The following is a 12,947-nucleotide window of genomic DNA, read 5'->3' on the forward strand; positions in this document are numbered from 1 at the left end:
GTTTGCTATATAAAAACGGATCATTGTTTTCTTACGTTTATAACGTTAAACTAACAATAATTAAATATAAAATACATAAAGAATGATTAAAAAAATCAAGAGTTGAAAGCTAGCATACATATTTACTACAATATATTAACAAAAGATTAAAATAATAAGACTTATATTTTTCAATATTTTATGTTTTTAAATAATTTAATTCATTTTACAAACATATTATTGTTTTAACTGTTAAATAATTTAATAAATATTTTATTTATATTAAATCAAGGCTTACAATCACTGTTACAAGAAAAACAATGAACACCGGAGATAAATTTGTATTATTCACTAGTAAAAAAGTTGTTTTTTAACTCGTCCTATAGGCTTCGGTTTAGGAAAAACCGAAGCCTATCAAAACGCGGTGACGTTTTTGTAGTTTAGGCGAACTTATACGTCTCGATTCAAGGGGACCCGAAACATATAAGGAATATTAACTCGGTTGATAGTAAAATCGATGCCTAAAAGTCTACCTTTCGCTTGACAAGTCTGAAATTTGAAGTCTGCACAGAGCCTATGGCTTCGGTTCATTCAAAACCGGTGCGAAACCACGTTTATGCCTCGGTTTAGGCGGGGACCGAGGCATATAGCCATTTCGTATTTTTCTACATGTTTCATTTCCCTATTCCAGAAGTACGGTTTCCCTCTTCCCTCACCCCCTCCTTCCTCTCTTGCAACCCTTCCCTTCTCCACTCCCCTCTCCCTCAACTCCACCATTCCCTCACCACCCTCTTCTCCCTCCGCGTCCCCCAAAACAACCTCGGCTTTTAGGGTTTTGACGCTCAGAGGTGAAGGACATTGTAGGACCCCGCAGCGTACCCCAGGACGTTGCCCACGGCCATGAAGAATAGAGAGCTCGCGACGGTGCGACGAGAGAGCAACGACAATACTACGATGGCGGCTGTGATGACAGAGCGGCGAGGATGCGGCGGCGACGTGGTGGCGGTTAGGCGCTGGATCTGTGCTTTTGGTTTTTTGTTTTTGGTTCTGTTTCTCTACAGGTGGATGGCGAAATGGATTTGCGTTTTTGTTTTTTTGGTTTTTGGTTTGGATAGTGTTTCTCTGATTTTTTGTTTTTGGTTTGGATAGTGTTTCTCTAAGGCTTCTGATTGCTTGCTCCGTCAAGGAATAAAGCCTCCTCCTCCTCTCTTCCACCTCCATTCTCGTTTGCTCTCTCCGCTTCCTATTTCCCCCTTCTTAGATTGGAGCAATCATCTGAGTTTGTCAAAAGTAATTTTGCCTCCACTTGTGTAAAAACGATTAAAAAAACTGAACGAGAGTTGGTTGGAAAAGGACACTGGAGTTGCTCTTTCTCTGGCAACGATTCGCAAGGAGGAGTGACCTTGTTTGTGACTCCAGAAACATCAGTGCAATTCCATTGATGCTTCTTTGGTTTTTCATTGAATTGGATGGTGACATTGGAGATGCAAATATTTGTGAAAGGGTTGTTAGAAATTCCTTGGAGTCTTGCAGACATCTTGACCTGTGTTGCAACAACGTCTCTGTAATTTATCCCAGTAATGTTGGGTAGTGCTTTGGGATCATAGTTTGGATGAGGGTGTGATTTGTACGCGTCAGTCATCCAAAACACATACTTCATGGTTGTCAGATTCATTCCTTTCACAAATATGTCTTTCACATACCCACCTCTACCCACTGTTGTTTTTATTATGATAGCTCATTCAGTGTTGATGGCAGTCAGATCTTCAACTCTAACATTAGAGATTCCTCCATACATTTCATTTCCTAAAACAATCATCCACCAAAAAAGAGCAACTCCAGTGTCCTTTTCCACTTGATTGCAGAACTGAACAAGAACGAGAAACCAATAACTGATCTCGGTTGAGATTAAAAAAATTAAAAAACTCTACTGCCTCGGTTGTCTGTGAACCGAGGCAGAATTTGAACCCTTTTCACTCGGTTTAGAACCAAGGCAAAATGCCTACCCTTTTTACCTCTTCTGCATATGCCTCGGTTGCGGAACCGGTGTCTATAAGCGAAAATAACCGAGGTCATTTCCCTTGACCGCACTAGTGATTGTAAAATGTATCTACTAGTAACTGAATATTGGTAAAAGCTTTATTAACTATTTACAAAATTTATAGGTTTAGAATATGTTTATAAAAATATAAATAATATTTTTTTTAAAAATATAAATCATAAAAAATACGCAAAAATAGTAGACTACATAAAAGTATAAATGATATACATAAATATATAGAGTTAAGTATCTAAAAATATAAATTAAAGTATGAATAGACTAATGTAATGTGAATTGTTAGACTCGTCTAATAAATACATTGATATCTTTCAATATGTGGTGTTATACTCATCTAATAAGGGTATGGACACATTCGTTTAATATGTATTATTAGACTCGTCCAATTAGTAAATGGATAAACCTGTTAAATGTATATTGTAAGACTTGCCTAAGCATAAAATGGATAAAAATGTTTAATGTGCATTAATAAATTCATTTAATATCACTACAAGAAAAATAGCCATTACCGAACGATATTTATATACGGATTTTAATCCGTATGTAATATAAGTATTATATACGACTTTTACATACGGATCCTGAAAAACGAATTGTATATAGATTTTATATACAGATTTTATCTACCGATATATCTGTATATAAAATATGTATATAATATTGATGCTTTTGTGCGGGAATTTTATCCAAAGATAATATCCGTATGTAAGAAACTAAAATCTGTATATAAATCCAAAAATTATTACCTACCTAAATTAGATACGATATTTATAATTAGTTATGAAAAAAATATAAAATAAAAGTAAAACTTTATTTTGCATTTTCTCCCTCCTCAAAATTCTACCTTTCTTCCAAATTCTCACAAAGCATGAAACCTTCGTAGGGTTTCTTCTCCTTCTTCACGCAAACAACAACAACAGCCTCCTTTTCGCACCTTCCCAAGTTAACTACGGTGCCACCTCCATTGTTGTTAGGTCCCTCATCATTGTCGCACCTCTCCCGGTTGGCCAAGGTCATCGTCGGCGACATCTCACTGTCGTAGTCTCTAACCTAGGTTTTCATGTATCTAACCCTTATTTCTTCCTTTCTCGTCCGTTTCCATCATCTAGGTTTAATTTATCTAATACTTCTTTATTCCCATTGTTCCCTAAATCCCTAAATCCATAAGTTCTCCATTCAAACTCTCTTATCTGCTCATTCCCTAAATCCCTAAACAACTTTGGTGAGTTTCGCAGGTGGGATGCTGGCGATGCTCAACGAGCCCCATCTCTCGCTTAAGCTTCACGCGCACTCCAACCTCAACAAACTGGTCGACACCTTCTGGCCGAGATCTCCACTAGTCGGCCTAAGATGTGAGCATTCTCCTTTTTTCCTTCAATCTCTGCTTTTTTGCGAATTTGGATTTGGGTTTTGCGTGTGCTTTTTGTTGACACTGGAGCTTCTCTGCTTAAGAGTGGAGACAATTTGTGTGCATTTGTGATTTGCTTCCAGCACCAACCTCCTTGCAACTTGGTAGCCCCTTGGTCTAGAGTGCACTGGAGCTTCTCTGCTTAAGGTTTGAAGGAGTTGCAGAGTTTCCTTGAGAACTTGGGTAATTGAATTCCTTTAATTTTCTTCTTTTTGAGGATTAAGATTCATTTGTAATTTTCTTCTTTTAATAGTTGACAACTTAAAAAGACTACTAAAATTTACTTTAGAAATTAATATGCAGAGATGTATGAGTGTAAAGTGAAAAATATAATTAAAAAATGTAATTTAGAATGGTTGAAAGAATCCTGTTAACTAGTTGCAGCGTGGAATGTACTTCTAAATCAATGAGAACAAGCATATTCTCATCATCTATATGTCATTGGCATAATTTATATTAAGTTTGTATTGGCAGAGAGGAAAAGAAAAAAGAGATTGAATCATTTTGTTGGCTTGGTTTGAGAGTTAATGTGGAGTGTAATTTGGCAAAGAGGAAAAGAAAAAAGAGATTGGGTCAAAATTGGGTGATTACTAGTATAAAAGTAAGGGTGATTACTCTCTACTTTTGAAATTTGTTTGCTTCTTTATTAGGCCCATCACCGTAATTTGATGTGAAAAGTAGTTATTGTCCATTGACATGCTATATCAACTTGAGTGTTTTTTATTTAGCTTTGTATTGTTGGTTTGCAGGATTTTGTGGAACTGTGTCTATCATGCTTTGTAGTATGGATTGGTATGTTCTTTCCTCTTCCTGTAATTTCTGTTTTAAATTCCATCTTCCTTAACATGTGGTAGTACTACCACCACTTCAGTTGTGTGGCATTTTTGGATATTTTCATAGAATGCTGTTATTAACAGAGATTTTTGTTTGTATTTCAACCACCCATCCGGTATTGAGAAAGAAGAAAATAAACAATATTTGATTCTTTGAAAATTGTTACTTTCGTTGCTTTGATCATTGAAAATTTGACATAAAAAAAAACTCTCTCCCTAAATCAATTTTTGAGGAAGAAGAAAATACAAAATTGATTCTTGAAAATTGTTGTTGTGATCGTTGTAAGTTTTGAAATAAACCAATTGGTCTATTTTAGAGGTAACTTGGAAGCTTTAGTGGGGAGAAATTTGTTAGTAAATAGAGAACTTTTGGTCTACAAACCAAACCAAGAAATGTTCACTTTTTTTCAGAAAAGAAAATTGTATATTTACTCCTTAGAAATTGATCCTGAACTGAAGATTTCGCCCATTTATTTTGATATATATGCTCCTTCTCCCTTCTCTTTTGCCAAAGTGTTTATCCATATGGGAAATATAATATGCACAACAATAACTTGTTTATTCATGTGTTGCTTTCTTGAACAACTTGCATTCTCTGTACAATATACATACATTTTAACAAAACCTAATCAACTGCATAAATCAAAAAGGAACTATCTCTCACACCCAAACTCTACTTCCATGATACTTTCTCTAACGTAGCATAATATGAAAACAGTATTACCAAACAAATAATGCAGTAAAACAATGAAGAGAGAGAGAGAGACAAGAGATATGTGCCCATAATGGGCTTCAAAAAGAGAACATATGAGTTTTTTTTTTTTTCATTTATTTTCTTGAAATTTGTATGTATACACAAGTGACCAAGCTCTAGGCCTACTTGTGTAAGCTTCTTCTTTTAATTACCACAGAGGGTGATGTCCCTCTTGGATGGTCTGAAAGTCAAAGCATTGAAGCTGTACATGCAGAGGTTAGCTTTTCTTGCTTTGATTGCAATCACATTAGAAGTGGTTCTGTAGCCAGGAACATTGCAAGAAGAGGATGAACTACCTATTAAGCTTGCTTGGCATGAAGACACAACTACAGAATCTTCTGCACATTTCACACCATCAACTGAAGGAATTTCCAGCTTGTACATCCCAAACTTATGAAGCATGAAGCGTCCGAATGTGGTCTTTATGATGACCAGCAGCAGCAGCTAGAACTTTGTTTTTCTTTCAGAGCATTAGCATTTTGCTAGTAGTAGGAGTGTGGATAAAGAGGAGCAGTGGTTAGTGGAGAACCAACTCCAAGCAAAAAGTTGAAAGTTATTTTATCTTTTTTTCACAAGAAACAAAGACATGTGAATGTTGTTTGGCAAGACATGGAGTTCATGAGTAGGAGAGAGAAGTGGTGGTAGTAATTTCTGTATTTATTTCTTTGAACTCTCCTTATAGAGTATTCAAATAAAATTTTCATGTTTTAATTATTTGATTTTCAACACAATTATATATTATAAATTCTTAACATTTATAATCTGGTAGTAATTATTTAAAATTTTATGAGAAGTTTTAATGTGTAAAATTTTTAATATTAATTATATAACTATTAGAAAAAAGAAATCTAATTAAATATGTTAAATATGTTATAAACAATAGATACATATGAATTTGTAATTACATACGGATTTATCTGTATTTAATATCCGTATGTAAATTACATACGGATTTATCCGTATGTAATTTAGCTACGCCTTTTTTATATATGGATTTTTGTCCGTATATAATTCGTATGTAAAATCATTTTATATACGGATTTTTGATGTTATATACGGATTTTGGCGGTATGTAATGGTGATTTTTCTTGTAGTGTATGTGTATGAACATAATCATCTAACATATATTGTTACTAGTGTAATCACTGTATGGACAAACTTGTTTAATGTGTTAAAAGACTCTGATCAATGTATGAACATACTGGTCGAATGTGTATTCTTAAACTCATATAATTAATGTATGAAACGACTCATCCAATATTTTTGGTATACACAACACCTCACAAAAGAAAATATTCTCAATAACAAAAATAAATATATAACTGAGATTAATAAGACCTCACTAAATAAAAGTAAATACGAGAGTAAATATAATGAATACGAGGTTAGGAACACCTTATAGGAGTAAAATAAATTTTGATAATAAAGAAAAATAAATATTAGAATAATTTTAAATGAAACATCTACAAAAATAAAAATATAATACAAGCATGCCTTATCTCAAAAAAACTTGTCCAAGTAAAATTGTATTACTCTATAGGTTAAATAACTTCTTCAAACTACTTCAAAATCTTGATTAATATAGATTTTTCCTTTTTTGAAGTGATAAATAAAATGAAAATTGAGAAGAATGAGGAAGAAAGATTGATGATTACACTTGTCGACTTTCTAGAAGAGATGTTCCTTAACCCAAATGCGAAAAAGATAATTATTTACTCAAACCTCTCAATCTAAACCCTAATGTTTAGATTGAGGAATATTATTTTGAAAACATTTTGTATAATTTTGAAATTGATCCAACGATTATCGAAGGTGGATTCAAATTGTTATTGAAGTAACTCGAAACAGGAAGGTGACACTAGTTCAAACAACAAAAATTATTTCTCCAATCACATACCTCCAAATTAAGATATTCAAAATAATGTATGTGAAGACCTAATGCTTAAGTGTGAAAATTATTTCTCTTAACATAAATCTCTAATTGGAAATCTGCATAGAAGGTGTTGTTGCACGCATGGAGGGGCTGCCTTCTCCGGTGATCACCGTTGGCACGCTAAACGTCTAGTGAGGTTGGGTTTTGCAGCAGCACTTGAACGATCTTATTTCATATGTTGTTTGTGGACGCAGATACGCTTCAAGCATGCTGGAACTCTCGTTTTGTGTGTTGCGCCTGGAAGTGTCGTGCAATAATTTTCAATGATGATCATCATGATGTTGTTGGGAAAATCTCACGATACACACACTCAGATATTTTCTTGAAATTGAGTCTTATTATTCATTATAATTGAAGGGTTTTAAATAGTCATAACACTTACAATATTACGAGGAATAAAAATAAAATATCAACTATCTTAAAAATAAAATTTGCTTAATTTATCATAAAATAATATTGTACCTAGATAAACCGAAAATCATAGCTACATGTCCCTATTTTATCTCTATCAAATCAAACTAAATATTACTATACCCAAAAACTAATAAAATAAAATTTAAACAAAATTATTAATAAAACCCTAAAATTTAAGTTTATCCCAACAAATGTAGATTTATACACAATACAACACTTTCACGTTGGTGAAGCTAGCTTCCGCTCTGACGTGTGTTGTTATGGTGATGGTTTGTAGTCGCATGCCCTCTTCGGCGAGGTGTAGGGAGAATCGGTCACCCTTGGGTGGTGGTTTTATTTTGGTACTGATGGGAGAATATGGATGATAAAGATGATATCATGCCATTCGATATACTGGTTGTGACAATACAACACTTTCATGTTGGTGAAGCTAGCTTTCGCTCTGACGTGTGTTGTTATGGTGATGGTTTGTAGTCGCATGCCCTCTTCGGCGAGGTGTAGGGAGAATCGGTCACCCTTGGGTGGTGGTTTTATTTTGGTACTGATGGGAGAATATGGATGATAAAGATGATATCATGCCATTCGATATACTGGTTGTGACCTTAACCGATATAATAATGTGATTTTTTTTATTTTGGTTATGAAATCGGTATATAAAGTGAGAAATTTTTGTACTGCATGTATCAATGTTGATTATGAAATCGGTATAAAAAGTCGTTTTTAACCGACATAAAAATGTTTCCCATGATGTAATACAAATTATGAACCTTAATAAAATCTTAATACATAAATCTTAAAAAATTGTTCAAAAGATAAATACAAGTTATCTTTACGTAATTTTCATACTATACATTTCATGATGAATCAATGTCATTTGGTTATATAAACATTAATTATCATTCTCAGGTTTGATTGCGATGGGTGCAATGAAAACTGCTTTGGTTCTAGATTCGACTATAATCAATGGACGAGACCTTTGGATATGCTCAAAGTATATAATGGCAATTTTGTTCTCATAAAGTTTAACACTTTTGTAAAGATTTATATGGATATATATATATATATATATATATATATATATATATATATATATATATATATATATATATATATATTTGTGACTAGTAAGAGATTGTTAACAAATTTGGTCATTCATATATATATAAGCCATCCTTCAAGGTCCCCATCTGTGAGCACACCCATATTTTCCTGTTTCTTTCTCTTCATCTCCATCGGATAAAAAAATACATAAGGAACCTAAGGTGTTCTATACAAATTAAAGATGAGAGTCGAATTAAAGGTTGACTAGTAATTATTCGTAATGACCAATCTTTCAGCTACACTTTTGTTTTCTGTTCTAAGAGAAATTGAGAGCTTCTCTATATTGTAAGGGTTTAATTCTCATTATTTATTGATTTGTAATTTATAAATCTATTTCGGGGAAGGCAAAATGAAAATTCTATTAGGCATGGAGGAGATAGATTTTGCAAATGGTTGATAGTGTCACTAGTACAAAAATCGTGTATAATGTTACGCGTTCAACGTCCCATAACAGAACAGCCAACGTTAATAATGACCGGTGACATTATTGTAAATAAATTTATTCACTCCACGTCGTTTGAATTTTATAACTGTCGTGTTAAACGAAATAACGTCCAGCCATAAACATATCAACGTAAAACAATGACCTTAATAATCACAAAATGTCAGCTAAGAAAGCAACGGAGGTCCAATACAAAATGTCAGCTAAGAAAAAATCATATCCGGAGATATCAAGACTGAGTTTGTTAACTCAAGCAACCAGTTGGCAGACATATTCACTAAGTCCTTACGAGGACCTAGAATTGATTATCTTTGTAACAAGCTTGGAACATATGATTTATATGCTCTAGCTTGAGGGGGAGTGTTAGATGTTAAGATGTGTGTTTCTGTTATTTGGGCTTAGTCTATTCTGTATTAAGGGCATTGGCCCATATCTTAGAATATAAATAAACTACCCTATGTGTAGTCTAAACACATAAGGGATATTTTCTCCCAATCTTCTTTATTTCTCATAGATACAAAGAAATTAATAATAAAAATAATTATTATTATAATGATGATGATGATGAAAAAAAAAGAAAATCTCAAAAACAGAGGATATTTAAAACAAAACAAAAGATGCATTTCTATATCTTAAAAGGAGGAGTGAGTAAAAAGCAATACAACCAACTCAGAGCAACCATTGCAATTTGGACTACGAATTTCATTCTTTCCATTTTTTTTGTTTAACAATGTTTTACTTTAATAAAAGACGAAATACATTAAAGAGAAAGAAGAATAATAGAAATAAAGAAGCATAAAATCCTCTCAGTAAAAGTAGGTAATTTTTTTTGTGTATATTTATTATTTACACGGTGAGATAGAGCACTTGGCCAGTAAACAGATTCTAAATTCAAAGTATTTCAATAATTTATGCTAAGAATTGGAGAGAAAGATGGTGAGCAATCTATTGAGGAAAAGTTGGTAGAATTCTATTTATGATGATTTGAACATGTGAGAAGAGGACTAATAGAGGCTCCTATCAAAAGTGTTGATTAGATGGAGGATAACCTAATAACTAAAGGCACAGATAGGCCAACAAAGATTGATTCTAAATGAAATGATTAAAGAAGGATGTACAATTGTTGAATAATTTGTTTTTGCAAAATGACATCATTTGATTTATGTTATTGAAAACCTGTATAGTGGTAAAAGGCTATGGTTATTGTATTTGACTATCTCTATTATTTATTTTTTTATGAGCTTATAATGAAGTGGAGAAAGTTTATTTTGAAAATTACCAAAGGATCTATTGCTCTTTTAATATTATTGATAGTGTGATATTCAGGTTGTATGTAGTTAAAAGTGAGAACAAATTCATCTTCTTAGAACTTTGTTGTATGCTTGTGGAGAAGGTACTTATCGAGAAATTAGGATAAGAATGAAAAATCTCTGCAAAACTAATGCGTCATGGTTGCCAAAGATATTTTTATAAAATTCTAGCCGCCCCATTTTGGTGACTAAACTTTTTAGAGATTGTCTATCTAGTAAGGGGTATTGGATAATGATCTCATTCTTATAACATATTTTAAGAAATTTTTTCAATTATGATGTAAGTTGATGTGCATTCAGCTTATTCTTCTGTTGTGGAATCTGATATTCAGGCAGGACATTTTTTGCTTGCCAAATGTGCTGACTATACTCACTGAGGTTCTTTATGGTCTTAACTACAGGCTATTACTGCTTTAAAAAAGGGGGCTTACTTGCTCAAGTTTGGAAGAAGAGGGAAGCCCAAGTTTTGTCCTTTTCGGCTTTCCAATGTGAGTTTTGTGCTTGTTTTTAATACTTGTGAAAGTGTATGTCTCTCTTTAATTCGGAAGATATATGTTTGCCAGTACTTTGTCCCTGTATTATTTTCAAAGACAAACATAGAGCCTCAGTCTGTTCTTTTCTTTTAGTTATGTATTTTTTATTATTTTACTCTATAACTAGTTATAACAAATTTTCTTGAAAAGGTTGAACTAGGGAGAAATATAGCAGCGATCTTGACGTTGATAGATGAACACTGTTAAGAATCTTTTGAAGAGGGCTAAACATTTATTTTTAAAATAAATTATATTGTGAGAAAGAAGATTTCAGAAGTTTCCTTTCTACCATCTCAGTTACATAAACAAACCTACCAATGTTACTTTTCCGAACTCAACTTTCAACACAATACTACCTTTTTCAAAACTTAAATCTCCAAATACTAATTTCAACATTTTCTAACACAATTAATTCCCAGGCACAATGCACAATCCTTTTTCTACCCCAAACACACCATAAACTCACCTGCATTAACCTCGGATTCCATCTCAATCCCTAAGTTATCTTATTTTTATTTCTTTTAAATATCCCAAGTTCGTTGATGACATAGCATTATACTAAATTTCAAATTTCCAGATTCATAACTTTAATCCTGATGCAGTAAATAGTACCACCATAACTAAACTCAAAACACAATATGACATTTATAGCTCAAATTTTAAGGGCATAATACACAACCTTAACATTCAAATAATACAGTTTGTATCTTTCACTCGAACACAAACATTCAACTAACCAATTCATATTTCCGAATCAAACATGAAAGGGAAAACATAGCATATTCATATCACTACACAATCACACAAATATTCACGCAACACAAATGCTAAAATAAAATAGCTATAACTATAACACAACCAAGACACTATAACTCATAGTTGCAAAATTTAAAAACTTACCAGAGGAGTGTCGTTCTCCCTCAAGGTTTGCCCTAGCAACGAAGCGAGTGAGAATGGGTTCCTAAACCCAGTGCACGAACACAGATCCTACACCCAGTACACCAATGGCGCGATCAACACCTGATTAAAACGCGTTTTCATGAAAATAAGTCAAAGAAGAAACGAAACAGAGAAGAGAAGGAGGGAGAGGGAACGTGATACCTGAAAATGGAAGCCCTGAAACGAAGGAGCCCTAAGGCAATGCCACACAAATTGAACAAAATGGCAGAGAAACGAAGGAGCGAGCAAAGACGTAAATGTGAAATTCAAGGAGAACTGCCGAAGGAGCCCTAATGCACTGATGACACGAGGAGAAGCATGAAGCAGTGATGAAGATGTGCGTCAAATTGAAGGAGTAGCGCGAAGCAGTGATGAAGATGTGCGTGAAATTGAAGGAGTAGCGCGAAGTAGTGATGAAGGGTGCATGAAATTGAAGGAGTAGCGCGAATCAGTGATGAAATTGAAGTCAAATTGAAAGAGTAGCGGGAATGGGAATTTTTTAATACTTATAGATAGCGCGTATTATAAAAAGGCGCTATCTTTTTAGTTTTTAAGAAACTGCTGCCACATATTTCAAATTATAAATTAAAAAAGTAACATTAAATATTTATCGATAACATTTTTTTTAAAAGCGTTATCTATTATCAGCGCTTTTTTTAACCAGCGCTATCTATTATTTTCCAAATTGATAGATAGCGCTTATTTAAAAAAGCGCTATCTCTCAACAATTTTGAGGTAGTGCATTTATAAAATTTCTTCTAACAATTTGTTAACTTTTTTTCTTTGTTTTTCTATTATTTCTTCCAAGGTCACAAAAACAAGTCATTTCATTGTGGTTTGATTCTTTGTGCATGGTGAAAAGCTTGAAAGAGTAATAGAAATCCAAAGAAAAAGGTTGAGAAATTTGGACTTCGCACCCTTTTAAAATGCTACAACCTCCATTCACCAAAATCCTTCTACATTTTAACTATCCCGTGAATCTTTTTGTGGTTAGATTTTCATTTTTTTGCCTATGTTTAGTTTTATTATGTTTTTCATTAGTTTTTATTTTCATTTATTAACATACGACATTTTATTATGCGCATGAAACTTGAAGAAGTGATAGAAATCCAAAGAAAAAGGTTGAGAGATTTGGATTTCGCACCTTTTCAAAATGCTACAACCTCCATTCACCAAAATCCTTCTACATTTTAACTATCTCGTGAATCTTTTCGTGGTTAGATTTTCATTTTTTTCCTATGT

General features: G+C 33.2%; 1 long non-coding RNA gene across 1 annotated transcript; it reads right to left on the reverse strand.

Annotated features, from left to right (window-relative positions):
• Positions 1-6,851: 6,851 nt before the first annotated feature.
• LOC108322209 (uncharacterized) lies at positions 6,852-12,168 on the reverse strand. Its single transcript, XR_001831580.2, has 3 exons — positions 11,868-12,168; positions 11,667-11,786; positions 6,852-7,203 (listed from the first exon to the last, which is right to left on the reverse strand). It is a non-coding gene; the product is annotated as an uncharacterized LOC108322209 (long non-coding RNA).
• Between the last annotated feature and the right edge of the window lie 779 nt (positions 12,169-12,947).

The sequence above is a fragment of the Vigna angularis genome, chromosome 1 (genome assembly GCF_016808095.1).
Source record: "Vigna angularis cultivar LongXiaoDou No.4 chromosome 1, ASM1680809v1, whole genome shotgun sequence".
NCBI lineage: Eukaryota > Viridiplantae > Streptophyta > Magnoliopsida > Fabales > Fabaceae > Vigna > Vigna angularis.